General features: G+C 40.5%; 1 long non-coding RNA gene across 2 annotated transcripts; it reads left to right on the top strand.

Moving 5' to 3' along the window:
- The first annotated feature begins 2,492 nt into the window (after positions 1–2,492).
- Positions 2,493–20,581, top strand: LOC137654920 (uncharacterized). 2 transcript variants are annotated; one of them, XR_011046750.1, is made up of 3 exons: positions 2,493–2,582; positions 8,372–8,506; positions 19,995–20,581. It is a non-coding gene; the product is annotated as an uncharacterized lncRNA (long non-coding RNA). The 2 variants fall into 2 exon arrangements; XR_011046751.1 differs by having other exon boundaries at positions 2,505–2,613.
- The last annotated feature ends 282 nt before the right edge of the window (positions 20,582–20,863 follow it).

Here is a 20,863-nt window from a genome sequence, read left to right on the forward strand (position 1 = left end):
ATAATTTTTAGGGGGACGATGAAAATCATGACAAAACATTTTATGAGATCAGATGAATTTCTTAGAGAAATTACATTTTTCCTGAATAGCAATATTAATCAAAATAATTAGGAAATATGAAAAACACACATCGAAGATATGTCCTCATTTTTTTCCAAATCAGATCAAATCGTACAATCGCAGTACAGCAAGGCAGATAATCTTCGTCAATGGCTTCCTTAGAAAATTAGGCCTTTGAGGAACCCTTCTCCCGCTCAACTCAGATCCTATATATCAAATCAACTGATGGCTGGCTATTAAGGGTGGACATAATGGCCGTCGTATCGAAAGCTGTTTCATCTACGAAGATAAAGTGGACCAAAGACATGGTATTCCAGAGAGGGTTACTATTGTGATATCCCTTCATTTATGAAACTTATTATTTGATATTTATGGTGGTGTAAGTTTCGATGATATATCTTTAAGGTAATGTGATTCATATTTCATAAATTATTTGTTATTTTTTGCAAGTTATCTGAAAGAGTAGCTTTGCACTTGGATAATTGCTGTGGTTCTTTGTTAATTCATTAGATAAACTGAGTTGCATTAACGAACCCACACCTACTGATTGTCACTGAATTTCTATCAATGCAATACTATCAATATATATATATATATATATATATATATATATATATATATATATATATATATAATATATATATATATATATATATATATTATATTGAACATAATTAGTGTGCATTTTTATGGGGTTGTCAATGCATTTGTTTTCTTGCATAAAATTTCGAGAAGTCTTTGAAAAGGACAAAAAATAGTTCCTGGTATTTCCTCCTTTTTTCGTAAAACCAGTAGATTTAATTATGCATTTGACATAGTATGCTTTGTTCTATCTTTATATCTTAGTATTAAAAGGAAAGACTTGTTTAAATAATGATTCTATAAGAAAACAAAGACAGTAAAGGCAAAATATCCACGTTCCAGTATTCTTGTCAAATGTATTCCTCCGCAATTGGGTGTGTCAATATCAGTGTTGCCATTTTAGCGTTTTCCCGCTAGATCTGGATCTTTTTGCTTCAATCTAGCGAGAAGAAAATGAGTTTAGCGCCTACCGGGAAATTTTAGCTTTGTATGAAAAATTTTAGCGGTGTTCTGGATTTTTTCCCAAAACATGTTCTCATTAATTGTTATTCCAATCCAATTCAGAAAAATAAAATTTCAGTATAATTTTCGAAACTTGATGCTTGTATTTCCAAGTACCAGTTGCTACAAAGTTACCTACTAACATACCATGTAGGTATCACTCATGATTCCTTCTGAAGTTTATTTTATCTGACCGATTTTTAGTGTAATCGAACACACGCAAACCAGTCTTTGTAGGTTAAGGTTGACTATCGCAGCTACTATAGGATACAGGTATATTGGATCGAAATTAAAAATGCCTAAGACTCAATATACACAGAAATTCCGAAGGGAGTGGATTCAAGATGAACATTTAAAACATTGGTTAATTGAAAAAAAAAAAAAAGGGGGAATTGGTGAAAGTGTGCCCCATTGTAAATTTTGTCAGTGCGTTCTTGTGTCTCAAGTCATGTGACTTGAAAGCTCACAAAAAAAAAACACAAACACACACACACACACACAACACACACACACACACACACGGGACAAATGCCGCTCCATCCAGTGCAAGACAATTTACAATACCATTTCAGCCTTCAAGAAAATCAAGTGAAGTTCAGATTGCAGAAGGACGTATGGCATTGTTTATAGCAGAGCAGACTTCTATGTCTACTTGAACGATTTACTCATGGCATGCTTCACTGATAGAAAAATGCCATCAATTACATCGATTAAGAGATCGAAATGTAGTACTATCTTAAAGAAAGTTTTGTATCCTCAGTCAAATACAGAGGTTTAAAGAATTTTTAGCTAGATGAATATTGTGAAAAATAAGATAAGAAATAGAATACAGACGAAAATAATGAATGCTATTCTTGGAATCCGTTCGGGGCTAAAAAGGCATGCAAAAACCTGTTTTATTTATGAAGTACCAACAGATGTTTAGATTATGATAGGGACGAAACAGACATACACTGAGGGAACATCGCAAGCAGCTAAGGTAGTTCACGAAGAGGGTGAGTGGCAGGAGGAGCCATATTTAATAACAAAGGTAAACATTGAATTTATGTCTGTACATGAAGTATCCGGTTCCATATAAAATTTATTCTTATCTTTTTCAAAATCAAAGGGCAATATTCATGTGCATTATATATGTGTGCTTTTACAGATATAGGTGTAGATACAGATGTATGAACTATATACTTATACAATTTTACACACACACACAGCTTAGTGTTGATTTTTTTTAAGCTCTGTAGAATATCCTGTAAATCTAGCGGGTCCAAGCCCAAATCTAGCGGTTTTTAGGGTTCTGGCTAGCGGGAATGAAAACTGTTAATGGCAACACTGTACAGTGTCATTGGCACACGGTGACCGTGTGTGTTGGAGGAAAGCCAAAAGAAGAAATAGATGTTGTGTCTAACATTTTCTGTAATTTAACGTCCCACATTTACCAAAAGGTTGGTACCGTTAATTAAGGTACCAGGTGAGGTATATTGAAGTGTCTTTAGTGTTATTTTCAAATTGAAAATGTAGATATATATTCTGCAATGATGTCTGGCCTACTCCATTTGGAGTCGTCATTCATAGGGTAGCATTTTAAAAATGGCGTAACTTTACAGGCACAAATCCTACGCATTGTGTTATTCCAAGTCCTATGTGAATGTAGATTAGTTTTAATAGGCTATAGAACTATGAAACAATCTAGGGGCCTCTGGTTTAGAGGTTTCTATAATGTTTTTCCTTGTGATTTTTTTTTTTTTCAAATTATTAAATGAAATTGTCTGCTAGGATGCAATTGTAAGGTACCTATACTCGGAAGAGTCGACAGGCCACAATTATTACTGATTGACATCTTATTCTTTCGTCTGTTAATATGGTACACTCACTTTGGAGCCTGAGTCTATCAGCGGCCAATTCCTCATGTGTTCATTAAAAATGGACATCAACTAGCCTAAGTTTTCCCCCCTAACCTAACCTACAAGCCGTGCCCTTACCTAACTTGCTAATGCCTCCCTGCGAGTTTCCTTACACTGCTGTATTTTAAGTTGGACATAATACATACAGATGGCTGCTATCATACGCTCCCTCAATTTCCAGCGAAAATGCAATGCGTTATAAGAAATGGACATGTGTTAGCTAGGTTTGCCCCTTTTTCTCTATGGCTAATGGGGCCTGGAGCATAATTACTTGTATCGATTTATTTAAAAAGGAGCATCGTTTCTTAAGTTTGTGGTTTTCTTTTAAGAGAATGATTGTGGGTTACTGTGCATGTGTTGCTTGCATTTCCGTTTGAAAGGTTTTGTTTTATGTATGACTAATCAGCTGGCCTTTATAACCCATTAAAAACATCCAATTATTCATGCATAAGCGGGTAATGTTTTACAAAGCCCTTGTTTTCTATTCGGCTTTAATTCTACCATGACTACAATTAGAAGAAGGTTTTTTCCACCGGTTTGATTTATTTTGAAATTGTGTAATTTCCGTCATTTGTCATTGATTGTGTTTAAAAAACTTCAGTATATTGCTTTATGTGAAAATAAAGTTCTCTAAAACAATTACCCACATGATTTGAGTGTGCAGGTCATCCATGTAGGCCTTCCCATTGCCATAACAGGGTCTGTGAAATTGTTTATTTGCCAGTAAAAAATCATCTGAGAAACGTGATATAGAGCATTTGTAATTATAGTACTTAATAAAGACCCCTGGAGTAGTCGTGGGCACCAAATTCATGAGAAAAACTATAGAACACAGAGATAAATTTCCAGTAGAAAATTAAATTCCTACAATACATATTGTGCTTTCATCAAATTCAACCTTTATATCCACTGCAAATTAATCTTTCTCCCGTTATCCTCGCCCCTTCTTTCCGACGGACACAAGTGGTAATCGGGGACTTTAGGTGGGTGAAAACAGTTGAGAACGTGATTATTCAACACACGAGATTCGTTAAAGGTCACAGAACCTATCCTAACCTAGTAGTTCTCAGGTCACAGACCTAGCTGGGGTTAACCCTCCCTGACATCCCCCCCCCTCCCAGGGCATAAACCTGCACAAACCTACCCAGGTCAAAGACCGTGTCAGACTTAGATTATATAAGAATGAAGTGAATATGCCAGAGGATTAGAAATGCCAATATTTTGTTTAAGTTTTTGCTGATTTATTATGCATCCCAAAGAATATTGTACTGTATAGCAAAGAAAAGGTTAGTTTTACCATTATTTTTTTATTTACCAGTAAATTTACTCCATGCAAAATCCCCGGTTCCCACTTGGTGGCCCCCATTACCACCGGTTCCCACGGGGTGGCCCCCATTACCACCGGTTCCCACGGGGTGGCCCCATTACTATAGTAGTTATTAGGGTATATCATGTCAACTGTTTATATACGACGGAAATAAATTTAGTTTTCTAAGAAATCTGGAGATTTTTTATATTAAACCACCATTCCTTTATTAGTTAAGCTTTTTCCCTGTATTTCTATAATACTACCGTGCATCCTGACATGGCTTACCATAAGCTAGCCAACAACATGTATATATTACAACCAAAATCACGTTCCAAACCAAATTTAAAGCAACCCTTTTGAAACCTTACTGTTTGATGCATCCTATTATACTTTCCCACTTATTTAAATTACAGGAATGTGTACTAACCTTAACCTAACCTAGGATGCAGAATCCTTACCTTGCCAGACTTGAGACACCGCTGCCCCTCCTAATGTGACTTACAGTGTTGTAGAAAGTAACAAATTATGAAGATATATCCCATCTTGAAAGGCTTTGCCTGAGATATAATCTAATTGTGGAGGTATATCCTAACTTAACCTACTGCACAACACATTCCTCTTTAAAACGGTTTACAAACTTTTACTGTATAATGCTAAGTTTTGTAATATAAAGAATTATACAGCTTGGTGCATCAAAACTTTACCTAGGCACAATTAAAAATTTAAAAAATTTCCTAACTATAATAGTTAGATATCTTGTCGAAGCTGAACTTGCTTATAATTAGTACTGTAGTAGATATCTGACTGTTTTGGCATATTTTGCTCTTAACTAAGAGGCAAGAGAATAATAACTTGCATATAAAGCAACACAAATTTGTAAAGAGCTTGTTACAGTATGTGATAGATATTTCAATTTCTAGCAAAACTGGAACTCTTAAGAAATAAGACGAGTGCTGGCTATGTTGACATTTTACTCAATTGATATGTGAAACTTTGAATACTAGCAAAACTGAAATTCTTTATGAAAAATGGACGCGTGGTGGCTAGTTTGTCATTTTTTTCAGTATGGTTAAAGGGGGCTGGGGCGTAATAACTTCTGTATCGGTCAATGAAAATGTAAAGTCTGTTTCTCACTCTGTCCATCCTTTGCATTTGGGAGACTTGTGCTGTATTGCGAGTTATTGTGCATGCGTTGGTTTGAATCAGTTTGGGGAGCTTTGTGTATTTAAGATGTATCTTTGAGCTTTTTTTTTTTTTTTTTTTATCCTTCTTCTTCTTCGTTATCCAATTCTTCACATCTTATTGCTCCAATGCTTAACCCTCACAAGAGCATTGTAGTTTGCCTCTCTGAGGTTGTGATCTTAACAGTGAGGGCCCAGTGGGTACCCTTGTAAGATGTGTTCCATTGTTTGTAGTGTTGCCCCACATGGAACTACAGGGTTGGTAGCAAATACCCATTTGTGTTAACAGTTTTGCCTATTCTTACCCTTGCTCTAATTAGTTACCCATTCCTTCCTGATTAGGGCTGTTTCGCTGGGCAGGCCTTCGTTTTGGGTTGGACAGCACCTCATTGGATGGCCATCCGTTACTTTCCCACCTTCTCTAGCCTCTGAACAGCTGCCTAAATTAGTGCTAGTTCATCTACCGTTACAAAGCTTTTGCGTGATTTCAGTCTTCGCCTTGTTGCCTGGTGATTGTGGAGTGATGCTGACGGTCATTGACCTGTTAAGCTTCCCCCACCCCTACTTCCTCCCTGCTAATATACCATCATGCTTTTTTTTCTTTTTCTTTTTTTTCTTTTTTTTTCTTTGTTTCCCCCAGATAGCAGTCATTTCACAAATTATAGTTTTTCAAAGATAATGTAAATTTTTGTGCTTATTTGTATTTATAGTTAAATATAGGAATATTAATTAATTGAATAAAACACAATTAACACTACTAATATTTCATTTAAAAAGGGTACATAATACTGAATGAAAAATATATTATGCATTACTGTATTCTTTTGTTATTAACAGACTCTTCATCAATTATTTCATTTATTTCATCTAGAGAAATAAGCAAAACAAATTACCCTCTGCATAAATGCCCAAAGGGCACTGAAAGGAAACCAGTTTTCTAATGTCAAGCGATATTCAGAAAAATTGCCAAACATCATATAAGTTAACATTTACACCTTACGTATGCTGAGTGTGTTGCCATTTGGCGTTCCTACACTTACTGTAAGAGTAAATGTAATATTATGGGACTGACGACTTGAAACGCCCATTTAAAGTCATGAACGTAATATTCCATTGAAGGCGGTACCGAGTAGATTGTGGATAACGTATTTTGTGTGTAACGCTTAACAGGTTAATTTTATTCTTTACAGGTTTTGCTAGTGTTTCTTGTCAGATAAGGGGTGGTGGGATACTAGCTGTTATATAAAAATGGTAGTTAGGGTACCAGTGATAATCCGACGGTACTTATTTAGCTCTGAGTCCACCTTATGTGAATGACATGATCTTGCCCACACTGTTGCACAGTACTCAGCAGTAGAGTAACAAATTGCTAGGGCTATTTGTCTGAGTTGCAGGATCTGTTCCCCAGCTGGTGCTGGTGAGTTTGGGGAGAAGGTTGTTCCTAGTTGCTACTTTGTTTGCTTTTATTTGTCTGTTCTTTGAAGGAAAACGTTTTGTAAAGGGTCACACCTTAGTAAATTGGATAGGGGTGATTTTCCAGTTCTTTCACCCCATTAGATCTTTAACTTCTTTTGACTGGTGATTGTTCAGGTGTGTGCTTGGGTTGGCATTGAGGTGTCACTTTTTGTAGTAGGTGGAGAGGTTAGGCAGGACTTTAGGCAGTTGTACTTTCATGGTGGGGAATGGACCCGAGGGTTAAGGTCCTTCTAGCTTAAATCTCTCTGTACTATATCGTGTGACCCAGATCAATTGTTACTATGTACCATAAGAGCGTTGAAGCATTATCTTAAACGATCTGCAGGAGCTCGCCCACATGTAAACAAGGTTTTTGTGAGCACCGACAGCATCAAGAGGAGGGTCAACAAGAATTCGTTCTCTTCTTGGATTCAACAGGTCGTAGATTGGGCCTTCAATCCGGACTCTTCTCCCCAAGATCATAGACCCAGGGTTCATGATGGCGGGGCCATAAGTATGTCATTAGCATTTAAAAAAACTAGTGTACTGTATTCTTGTGGCGCAGGTATTTCAAGCAGGTGTTGGGAACATCAGACGACCTTCACAGCCCACTACCTGCAAGACTTAACCCACCTGTGGTACTCTGCATGCTGGCTTCCTGTCAGCCAGTAAATACTATATCATTTGTTTATCCTAAAATATGGGATGTAGTTGTTACGTCCCCGTCCTCCCAGTGAGGAGCATTCAAGCAATGGCTGGGTTAAGTGAGCAGTGTTTTCCACTCCAAGAATCCTTACCTGATCAAGTCACAGTGCATAGTTCTCATGCAGATACTGATTGTCCAGGCCATCAGCTCTCGCACATATGCAAGAGTTAGCGAGGTGTTGGGGTGCCTCTATTAAGCTTGCGCAAAGCACAGTCACACTCCGGGTCAAGTTACCAGCCAATTAGTTAGGACTTCCTCTTGCCTAAGGGAGAGTCTTCATAGCATAGTGAAATTGTTTGTAGCCTATTAGGCATTAAACCAAATTTCGAAGTAATTTGTATTTTTCCTAACTACAAAGCTTGAACCATTACTCATACTGGCCTGCCATCACTGGTGTTTGTGAGAGCTGGGTGGCTAGTCTACCCCCTTCTAATTAGTAGTAGTGGGTTGTTATATCACAAAAATGATTTATGACTAGTTTCAGCTTCACTGAAGAAATATATCCAGAGTAAGAGTTTAAGGTTTGTATAATTTGGAAAAATACAAATTACTTCCAAATTTGTCATTTTGTTCAATATTTATCTGTCTTTATTCACCAGGTAAAAGTTATTATTTTATGTATTTTAACTTAGTTTCGTTTTTTTTCGATAAGTAAACTAAAATGTGTTTATTTCACCAGCGCAAGAGGTCCGAGTGGTTGTACTATTTCCTGCTTCAGGCCGCCAAGTTGTGGCCCCACCCATCTATGCCAGGGTCAGTCACAGTGCTCCCACCATCGATGCAGGACTTAAAACCTTCAACCTCCCTAACTTTGGTAAGCATTTTTGTAAATATGTAAAGAATTTAGGGTTATTGGGTCCAGCATGACTACCATCACATAAATACATCTCCAAGAGAGAAGTGCAATCTATTTTGAAATTATTGTAAAATCATCTTTGTTCCGTAACTGGAATACAAACCACGCTATTTATTAGGGGTTATACTTTCGGCGGAGCTGAAATGATGAGCCATTAAAGTTTAGCAAGGGTTAACTACCCACGTCGCTAGTTAGCGGGGGTAGCTTGCTACCACTCACGTTCACACACCTGTGATTCAGTCACTTTACTTTGGCTCGGATCGAGAGCAGTTGTTTTCCCTCTCCCTCCTCGCCTATTCTGGACTGCCATTAATTTTTGTCTTTTAACTTACTTTTCTTATACTTGTATATATATGAAAACATTCTTAATGTTTATGTATATATGTGTATAGAAATGTGATGAGTTTCCTTTTCAGTGTTTGGGCTGTGTGTGTGATACATATACGACGACACTTGCGTACATTAGCAAGGCCAGCACAGTTCCACTTTGTGGGGAACGACCTCTCCTCTCTGGTCCACATGTCTTCCTGTCGGCATATAACCGTTAACTCTGCTGCTGCAGGGGAATCGTAATCGCCTGGACCCTCTTCATTCAACTATTGTCTTCACCTTTTCCTTTTTCCTACTGGAAATATGGATTCCTGAGCGAAGGGAAGGTGGCCTTTCAATGTTTGACTACGGTCTTTCTCTTCTCGAGGTCGTTCACCTTTACAACAACAGTGTACTATTAGGGAAGCTCCTTTCCCGTGTGTGGGTTAGGTTGCTCTTCCGATTGTTTGTCGCAATTATTTTTAGTGAAAATATAATTGTATTTCAACTTTTCAGCTTTCTCCGTGGGGAACACTTCCCTTCGGAGGGTCAGTGGTTCTCACTATTAGTGAATATTCTTAGCTGATTTAAATAATTGTAATTCTGTTTTTATTTCAGTTACTCCGCTCCCCCCTTCTCCCGTGGATGTTGACTGAGGAAGGAAGGGCGCAATACTTAATTTTGTTGTTCCCTCGGGGTTCCTTTTCGGAGTTCCTCCCTGGGGAATTTGTTAAGTAATTATTTTGTCAGCGCAATACTTATTTTAGGTTGTTCCCTCGGAGTTCCTCTTCGGAGTTCCTCCCTAGGGAATTTCTGTTAAATAATTTTTATTTTTTCCCAGTCAACTATGTAGTTTTTCTTCGTTCGACTAAGAGTGCCGATGAAGCAGAGCTGTTCTGTTCATGCGTGGGGAATCTGCTGTCACTGCCGTTCCTCAGAGGACGTCTTCATGGGCGTCATCCCTTCTCTTAGAAGTACTCCTGTGACAACATGACCAGCACTTCAGATAATCTTAGAATGCTAAAGTAGGTTTGCCTCCAGGGGTTGGACAACTTCCCTTCTGAGGGAAGTTTCCTCCCCAGGTGTGAGGTTGTTTCTCCCTTCAGAGGAAGAACTTCCCACATCTTAATAAATTCATCGTCTCCGACTGCTGCTGCTGCCTTCGCCCAGACTTTCCCCCCCCCCCCCCCCTGCTGAGTTTCTCTTCCTTCAGGGGCGGAGAACGTCTCTTCTACGAAGTGCTTAGTTAAAGGTCAGCTTGCTAATCCAACGGCCCTCAATGGGCATCTTCTAGTCTCTTCTATGAAGTGTTCACCTCTCTCGTTTGCGAGAGGGGCCACTCATAGAGATTCCTCTTCGGAGGATCGCTACTGTTAAAGGTCAGCTTGCTGATCCACCGGCCCTCAAGGGGCGTCGTCATGGTCGTCTTCTAGTCTCTTCTACGAAGTGTTCACCTCTCGTTCGCGAGAGAGGCCACTCATAGAGACACCTCTTAGGAGGATCAAGCAGACTTACCAGCGCAGGAGACCTACCAGGACCTACCGATCTACCAGCGCAACCTTGTGCTGCATCTTAGTCCTTTGGACTTCGGTCCTGGACTCTAACACGGACCTTTTTACGGTCCCCATCGGTGGATGCTCGCCCTTCTAAAGGGCACATCCCCGTTCCTGATCGTCCTACCAGCTGACCTACTGATCTACCAGCGCTACCTTTGCGCTGCAACGTAGTCCTTTGGACTTTGGTCCTGGACTTTAACGCGGACCTTTTTACAGTCTCCATAGGTGGATGCTCGCCCATTCAAAGGGCACATCCCAGTTCCTGATCGTCCTGCTACTGGTCGTCCTGCTAGCTGACCTGCCAACCTACTAGCGCTATCTTCGCGAGCGCGCCCCAACAATCTCCCGTGCGCGCCCTCCGACAGTCTTCCGTGCCTGAGCGCCCTCCGACAGTCTTCCGTGCCTGCGCGCCCTGCGACAGTCATCCGTGCGCGCGCGCCCTGCGACAGTCATCCGTGCGCGCGCGCCCTCCTACAGTCTTCTGTGCGCGTGCGCCCTCCGACAGTCTTCTGTGCGCACGCCCCCTCCGACAGTCTTCTGTGAGCACGCCCCCTCCGACAGTCTTCTGTGAGCGGGCCCCCTCCGACAGTCTTCCGTGAGCGGGCGCCCTCCGACAGTTGCGCGCGTGGCCTCCGACAATCATCCGTGCGCGCGCGCCCCCATGACAGTCTTCCGTGCGCGCGCGCCCCCATGACAGTCTTCCGTGAGCGGGCGCCCTCCGACAGTTCCGCGCGCATGCGCCGATGGTCTCCTGTGCGCGCCAATAGTCTTCCGCGTTCTTCCGCGCCAACTGTCTTGCGTGCGCGAGCGAGATGCTCTTGTGCGCGCGCGGCCGCCGATGGTCTCCCACGCACGCGAGCGCGATGCTATTATGCTCTCTCGCGCCAACAGTCTACCGCGCACGCCGATGGCCTTCCGCGCGTGCCTGCGCCAAGAGTATTCCACGCGCGGGCATCAAAGGTCTCCCGCACGAGCACCCGTTGGCCTTCCGCGCGCACGCCCGGTAATACTTTCACGCTCAAATGATCTTGCGCGCACGCATCCTTTTGCGCGCACCTACGGTCTTCTGTGCCCGGGCGCTGATGGTCTTCCGCACGCGCTCACCAGCAGTTTCCACATACTACTCACGCCAATGCACCCGCCCTTGCACAACCAGTCACGCTTCGGCGCATTTTAGGGAGAATGCACAAAACTACACAGTGCCTTCCTGCGCCCCAGCGCTCTTCCGCACTTTCCTGCGCAGTTACGGTCTCAGATCCAATGTGCCAGCTCTTGCCAAAGAGTCAGTGCTCGCAGATCCAATGCACCAGCTCTTGTCTAGGAGCCAGCACTTGCCTACTCTCAGGCAGAAATTGAGCCCCAGCATCATCCTGTGTGCCATCGCAATAGGCAGTAAAAAGGAATAAAACTTTTTGGACAGGTCACCATTACCCCATTCCTCCTCGCAGACACACAACATAGCCACTGGGAAAGTGGAATAAGGTTTCATAGGAGGATATAAGATCTTGAAGATTCCATCCTACAAGGGGAATTGAAACGGGGAATCCTTGGTCAGGTCACCATTGCCCCATTCCTCCCAGCAGACACACAAACATTGCCACTGGGAAAATGGAATAAGGCTTCACAGGAGGATTCAAGATCCTGAAGATTCCATCCTACAAGGGGAATCGAAACGGGGAATCCTTGGTCCCTGTCTCTTCTGAAGTTTCTTTTTTTTTTCCCTTGACAGACCACCGTCAGCAAACGGGAAAGCATCAACAGTCTGATCTCTAGATCACTATTTGCTGATGGCTAGTTCACATTTTACTGATCGCTAGGTCGCCGATCACCAGATCGCCAATTGCTAGCTCAATGCTGATCTTTGACCTCTAGTTCTTCCATTGACTAACGATTTCCAATTGCCAGCGTTCCCAATCATCGATTGCTAGTCAATAACCAGTCATCAGCTTGCTGATCACTAGATCACCGATGGGCAGCTCATTTTTCTTTGATCATTGAACTCAGCTCGCTGATCTCTGACCAGCCCATCCTTCAGCTTGCTCATCTCTGACCAACCAGGAGGGACCATAATCAGCTTGCTGATCTCTAACTCGCCATCGGCTCGCAGACCACCAATTCATCTGTCATCAGCAATTTGCCAGCAGTTTTTGACTCAAACTTACTAGTCAACCGTTTCCTGTAATTCCTAGATCAGGAGGTATACAACATACTTCTCACTACTGGTTGTTTTCCATCACACTAAAGTGATCGGCAAACGTTTGACAACCCTCATCAACGACTTGTCGACAGGGAACTACATGCGAGCACTTTCAACTACACAGTAACCACGATACCCAACGGTTAACCATTGATTAACATTCGCCAGATTGATTCTATTCTAAGGAATAGCATCAATCCCATCAGGGCGCAGGGTAAGGCTAAGCTTTGCCTTCCTTCTGTTAGGTAAAGGAATTCTCTCGAGAAGAATTCTTACACTGGTTATCGCGCCTGATCCTTTACGACACGAGTCAAGACTCCAGCGTCGATAATCTTCCATGCAAAAGGATCCGCAAGGAGCTGTCCCTTTGGGTCGATGTCCACACCATGTAGTTCGAACAAGGGCTAAGACCTCAGGTCTTCATTTGCACACTGGACCTAAAGGACACTTACTCCCAAGTCTGAACCATGCATCTAGGAAGGTTGGAAGATTCAGTCTAGACAAACAAGAAACACCAGTTCAAGGCACTGTGCTTCAGTCTTTCCACTACACCCATCCTGGTCTCACAGGATCGGCTTCTGTCTCCTCTGTCTCGGGACGACTGACTGACCTTAGCAGACTCGGTGGCAACCTTGCATTAACACCGTAACTTCTGAAGTCTTTTTACCAAGATCCAGTGATCAGGGTAGACCTACAGAAGTCTTCCCTAATTCCCTCCCAGGAGACTGGTGTATCTGGGAATGATTCCCGACACCAATCTCCACAAAACCTCGAAACGAGAACGACTCAAATTCCAAGAGACTTGAGTCGAAAAAAGAAGAGAGGAGGGACCATAGTGCTGCATCACACGACCTCAGCCCTCTGGACAAAGCCCGGAAGTACCTTCACTTGAATCTCTTGAAAGATGAAGGTCAACTTTCCGGTCCTTCAGCGGCCTCATCAGTTCCTAACGGACCACTCAGTGATGTGATGGACGACGCACCACACACCACATAGAGACTCACATCGACAGGCAAGAAGGAACTTGCTCGTAGCCTCTTCTCATCTAACAGTATAAACACTAAGATGGGCCAAAGTCTGTTCGGTACCACTATCAGCCCGCTTCATTCCAGACTGGAAGAACGTGCTCGCCGACAATCTGTGCACAGCATCTCAGATAAGGTATACCGAATGGACTTTGGATCGCCATGTAGCCGACAAAGTCCCAACTTTACAAGGTTCTCCAACTAGGGGTCTGTTCGCAATGCTCCTGAATCTCAGGCTGCCGTTGCTCACCAGCCCTAGACCCCAAGGCTTTCTGGCAACAACGGTGAGTACAACAGTGACGTGTACGTCTCGTCCCTTTTTTATCTGGATAAGGGCACCCAAGAAGGCTAGAACATCGGTCAACCTCTCAAGGAGACTCCTAGCTCCGCTATGGCATTATGCAGAATGGTTTCCAAACCTTTTGCAGCTCCTGATAGTCTCCAAGAGAACCCTCTCCACATCAGACAACCCACTTCGACACCTCTCCACATCAGACAACCCACTTCGACACCTACTACAAGCTATAGCTTTGCTATGATTGTACGCCTGGAGACTACCCAATACCTTTTTGTGAAAAGGTTGTCTAGGTATCTGAGCAATTCCTCAGCATCAGTCTACCAGGAATTATAACGTCTTGTGTGGTTGGTGTCAAGGGAGTGTGTGTCTCCACTCGATACCTCGATTCCAGCTATAGCGGAATCCTCGAGTATATACAAGAGGAAAAGACCCCCTATTCATTTCCGACAGGTAAAGAGGATGACTCAACCTTGATCCTTCACCTTTAAACTGAAAGAAAGGGACACCCTCTCATTGATAGACTTTTCCTAACTCATACAGACTTACAACTTTCCCCAGTCGGATTTGAGACCTTCCTCTCGGAACATGGTTCAAATCTCCGATTCCTAAAGGGACCTCCTTTTGTTCCACTTCACCAGGCAACAAATTTTCTCCTGATTTAGGAACACAATGTTCCTACACACTTGGACAGCAACCATACGAGTCAAGGAACTTCATGGTCTCTCTTTCAACATCGCCCATTATTGAGAAGGGTGAAAGACAAAGTTCTGTTTCGTCCCTGAGTATGTCGCCAGACACAGTCACCGGAGGTGACGGATCCTACACAAGTCTCAACTCTGTAACAGACGATCCAGATCATCTGTTACTGTACCCAGGGTAAGGTATGAGACTTTACCTAAAGAAAACGGCAACAGCCCGCCCGGGTCCCTTCTCTTGTCATCAGCACTGGGAGAGACTAGAGGAGGATCACCGAAACATCATCTCGACATGACGACTCACAGTGTCCTTCTTAGCAGATTACTCTGTGACGCAGGTTTTACAAGAAAGGATGTGAATGCTCCAGGGGACTTTCAAAACCTTTCTCCTGCAAGACGTGACCCACAGGAACTCGATACGATCTCTATCGGTCCGGTGGTAGCTGCACAACAGCTGGTTGTATACCTCAAGCTCCTTATTGGACAAGTAGCAGAAGGTTGAGGGCACTGTTACCCGGTTTTAGTCTACGTGAATGAAAAGATTTGACTGGCTCTTATTCTTTTCTTCATCCTACCCTCTCGTGGGGAAAGCAGCATCCTTCGTTCTCTGTATAAGCTGACCTCCAACCACTGCAGGTAAACCATGCTCCCTTGTGTACCTAGTACAGTATTAAGCTAATACTGTTGCGTCCCTATACCCTGGCGGGGTGGAATTGGGAAGTCTTGGTTACATCAGGTTTTTCCTACATAGACTCTGGATAACACTACCTAGACAGTCTGACTTCTGTATGTCTCAACACACAGCTTGCGTAGGCCGCGGACTTTGCGTAGCAAGGTTTAGTGAGGGCAGGGACTCCTTATTTTTTGAGTATTAACATACTCAGGTAAGGAGCCCCTGGGCAAAGCCAAAAGTCAGATTGTCAGTGACGTCCACCCTTCCTACTGGGTGAGTCACCCCTAATAAATAGCATGGTTTGTATTCCAGGTACGGAACAAATGACAAATTCGTAGATAATTTGTATTTTTCCTAATTATACAAACCTTAGCTATTTATACAAACTTGCCCGCCATCCATATCCCCCTTAAGTCCTACCTCCAAGCAAAGTGACTAAATCACAGGTGTGAACGGGAGTGGGAGCAAGCTAACCCCCCCCCCCCCAGCCCAGCTAACTACTGGTGTGGGTAGTTAACCCTCGCTAAATTTTAATGGCTCGTCATTTCAGCTCCGCCGAAAGTATGACCCCTAATAAATAGCTAAGGTTTGTATAGTTAGGAAAAATACAAATTATCTACGAATTTGTCATATTTTGGTAATTATGTTGAAAATGCACTCCGTTCAGTATACAGTATAGCTACTGTTGCTCATTTGAAAGTAAGCAAATAGTGACCCACTGGGATTGCGTGCACACCACTTCCATATACTGCCACTATGGTCCCCCATAATTGCCTTTATATAGTGATCCAAAATCTCACAAAATGAGTACTTTGCTCCAATAATCATGGTCAGAATTATATGAAATACAAGATAGTGTATAGGAAAATTATATGGTTCATGTAACTGGCTAGAAATTAAAGTATCATGTATTTACGTTTTTCTCTGTATGACCTATGGGGCTTGGGCATAATAATATGCGTATTACTTTACTTGATTAAAATGTAAACAGCATTTTATTTTCAAACCAGAATCTGATTGTGGGTTACTGCACATGCATTGCTATCATTCGCATTAGGTAGTTTTGTTTTTTGTATGACATAGTCATTAGTTGGCTTTTTTCAACGAATGAAGAACTTCCAAATACTTGTGCATAAGATCTGATCATGACGATAGTATGGGATTAAAGGTAGAGTGCCTGGCCCCTTTCCTCTCTTCCTTCATCTCTCTTGGGATGCAGCATTTATTCCGTTATTTTCTGCGGTTGATGATCAATTCTGAGCAGCGGTTCTATATAGAAGTAGCTCCTCCATCCTCCATATAAGGGAGAGGATGGATGGATTACGCCTAATTGGCCATACATTATGGCATCATATTCTTACAACGATGCAGCTTTTTCTTTGACCATCTGTCAGCAGACAAAAACCTAGTCAAACCCATGAAAATCTATTTTCAAGTGTTAGGTGGTGGGGGGACTCAACACTTGCACCTCTTATCAACTATGAGTGTATTGACATCCTGGGATTTTAAACTAGTTAACTAGAGAGGCTTCCTCCCTTTTAAGAATGAGTCTTCTATTTCAAATATGAGGGTTTGCGTTTGTATTGGAACAAATCACAGTTTTAAAAGTAATTTATATTTTAACTATACAAACCTGAATCCTTTGTTTCACTTCAAGCCTCAACCACCCTGCAAGGGGTGAATTTTCAAGTGGCTACTCTGTGTTGGCAATTCCCGGCCACCTGCCAGTAACTACCAACATCTCACTCTAAATCTGGGATTTACTACAAGAAAATCTCCAGGTAATTTCTAGAGGAAGAAAAAATAATTATGAATTTCTATTCTCAAAAGGAGAACCAAATCTTCTCAATGGAAGTGGTCATTCTATCATCAAATTTTTTTTGCAGTATTGAAATACCCTCATGTAAAATATTACAGTACAACAAATATATCTTGAGGTTGTGTTACAATGGTCACTCCATTACATTACATGGGTTCAATAACAATTACTAAGTGTAGATTAAAAAAGCTGAAATCGTACTCCTATTGAAGGACTCAGGTTTGTATAGTAAAAAATTTGAATATTTTTTTATTTTTATTTGAGGTATTAGGGAATGATTGGATTACCATTGAAATAAAGTATATTTCCCTGTCAATAGATTAAAGTATGACTGGCTTGCTCCTGTATGCATTAGGATTTTTAGTCATTGGAATTCATTCAGATTCAAGGTAATGGCTCTAGTTGGGTTTTCACATAATGAATAAAATTAGAACTTGCATGTTTTCAAACTACAATAAACGTTTCTCATCAAAGGATCAATGTAAGACTAGATTTTAGACTGGCTTCTTAGTTAATTGTATAGGAACTGGTTAAAAGTGTGATTAAAAAAAATACTAGTACCAAGATGTTATTTGGTTAACTTGTTACTTTAGAATCTAGTGTTGCTGTTCTTTGCCTGAACTATGAACACTCCACAATGGCAGTTAGGCTGTTTTCTTGTGATAATCTTGCTTCTAACATCGTTGTCACTCCCCATCGTGTTTATGTAGCCTAATGATGGTTTCTCATGCACAGCCTAGTTGTGTGGATGCAGAACTAATGTTTGTTCCTACAGCAATACAAACCCTTGGCCTTTGATACGAGTATGGTTTCAGTGAAACTGGAGACAGGTGTTATAAATTTTGATACTACCACCGCCTCAGTGGTAGTTACTGTTGGGTGGCAGGCAAGCCCCATTCACCAGACAGGCCACTGGGCTCACAATTATTTGGCCAGCAGACAGTATAATTTAGATGTACTCCCAGTGACTTTATCTGGCAGTTTAGATTATTGCTTTTTCTTTTATTTAATAATTTTTAGGAAAGGTTGCTGTTTTTCCACTTTTTTCAATGTCTTCCTGATCCTTGGAAGACGCTAAGGAAATCGCCTAGTTCCCGTCTCTTTAGATTTCCTAATTTTCTCTGCAAGTGTGTCTTTAGTGTCCTGTGCGATGCTGTGAAGGCATTCTTCATGTTCTTCCCAACTTTGGTGCTTCTTTGCTGCTACTTCCAGGAGGAGAACAACAACAAAGGGGAGTTATGTTCATGTGACTTTGAGAGTGTGTGATACCATCCTCCTGTGAGTGCTGATAGTTGTCTTTTATGGGAAGAAACATCGGCATGCATGTATAGGAGGTGCCTGGCTACCTAAAATAGGTGTTTGCATACCTATTGCTAGAGCTCAGTTTTGTATCGAGAGTAGTGGTGCTAGGCCCCCTTGCACTGGATCCTCACGAGTTAGATCTCCACTCACTGAATCTCCAAGTTAGAGAGGAATTCAGATTTTGGGGAGAAAAAGCTGTCCCAACCTGTTGATGATCCCTTACACATTTCAATAAGAAAAGAAGTATGTATTTTTTTGCATAAATTTATTGTTAGGTCATGCATTTTTATTTGAAATTTTAACTTGAAAAAATTTTAGTTTAATTTTTATATAAAAGTAATGGCTGCTATAGGTAATTTATTTAGTTTAGTTGTATACTCAGGCAACATCACATACTTCATTAAATCCTTTATTTTACTGATGGGTTTATATAAAAAACATCTTATCCTCCTAATGTCAATAAACAAATCTGTGAAAGATATACTGTACTGCACTTCCAATCCTCTGTAAGAATGAAGTAAAAGACTAAGTCATGATTCTATAATATTTTATTCATTCTCAGGGTTGTAAGATAGATGACTTAACCAAAGCCATTGTGTTATTAAATTATTAGATACAGTATATAACATGAAGCTTAACTTCATACAAGGGAAGACGAGTATCTAGGAGCTTTCAATTGTGAGTCATGCCCACTTTTGCTACATATTTGTTGATGTGAACACACTATAGAAGTCAAATCAATGATTAGTTTGTTAGTTCATGTAAAATAGAATTAATAAATTGATTAAACAATGATAGGTCAGTCAAGGGACAAAGGTAGAATAGGACAGGCAAAGGTGGATAAAGGCAGGATTGTGATTAATAGATAGGCATGGATAAGGTCCGTTGGTCAATCATTATCAAAAGGCATTTCTGTTTTGTTGGAGTTAGTTTATGGAGGATCCATACAATATGCAATGAAAATTTAGTGTGCCATTTCTATTACAAGAATGATACATTTGCTTGAGAAATTTAGGAAGTTACAGGTCTTTTTCTGTGGAGATGGAAAACACCACAATAAATATTCATTTGCGCAATACTATACTCTTGTACGAGTACACTAAGTAATATTCTACTAAAACTGTTACCATTTCATTAAGTCTTATTTTTGCTCAGAATTTTTATACCTTGCTTTATAAATATTTCTTGAGTATTGTTTGACTAGGTATCCTCTGTGGTGTAAGATAGAATGTTTTATTCAGGGAATTATCATTTTTTATTGAGTATCTTTTTTAAAAAACTAAAGGAATAGGGAAGCTCCTGTTAGTTTGGAAATAACCAGAAGCCAGTCGTTCGATTATTGTTGGGAGGTAATAGTTTCCACTTTACCAGATTACTTTGCTATTGTAAATTTAATTACCTTTGTAGTTTTTTATTCTCTTATGTGTATTACATTAGAATACTGCATATTCTTTGTAGTTCATCATGCAGAATACTTCACTCAAAATATAGTCTTGATATTAAAGTGCACAGTAAAATGTTCCAATAATACTATTATATCGGTACAATTAACATCTTTTATCTATTTTTCAGACTAAAATCATCAAAAGAAAATGAAATACTGTACTTATTTATAGCCTGCTGCTAAAACAGGAAATTAAACTGTACTGAGAAAAGTGAGACATCCCTTATAACATCAAGATGAAGATCAGCAGTGAATAATCTAGAATTAACTACAGAAAAATCTCCAGATAATTTCAAGAAGGAAAAAATATTCAATTAATGAATTTCTAATCTCAAAAGAACCAAATCATCTCAGCCGAAACGGCCACTCTATCATCAAACTTGTCTGCAGTATTGAAATACCCTTATGAAAAATATCATTACAGTACAATGAGTATATCTTAGGGTTTGTGTTACAATGGTCACACTATTTACATCACGTGGGTTCAATAACAATCACCAGCTGAAGACTAAAAAACGAATGAAGTTACAATAAATAAGTAATATAAGTTTTCACAACTATTTTACCCAATTATTTCAATTTTATCAGTGTCTTTTTCTTTGGAAATGGAATTTAATCAATCAAAACTATTAATTTTACTAAGTCTACAGTAGTAGGATTTATTATATCTTGATCTTTACAAAGTCAGCACATTTAAAGCTAATTGTAGTTAGCTTTTAATTCTACGTATATTTCTGTTAAAAAATACATTTAATGCTATTTGTTTTCCAGTAAATTCTAAACTGTCAAAATTTAATTTGAGAATTGGATCCATATTTACATTTATTAGCTGCTTTGACTTTCTAATTAAAATTCAGATTGCAATTTCATAATTATTATTTGATATTATACAACCACAACCATTCATTTAGTTGCCTGCAAGCTTTTTTGCATATACTGAGTATTAATGGATTCCTATTCCCTCCTGATATAATTAGCCAAAATTATTGTTGGTACT

Source organism: Palaemon carinicauda, chromosome 16 (genome assembly GCF_036898095.1).
Source record: "Palaemon carinicauda isolate YSFRI2023 chromosome 16, ASM3689809v2, whole genome shotgun sequence".
Taxonomy (NCBI): Eukaryota; Metazoa; Arthropoda; class Malacostraca; order Decapoda; family Palaemonidae; genus Palaemon; species Palaemon carinicauda.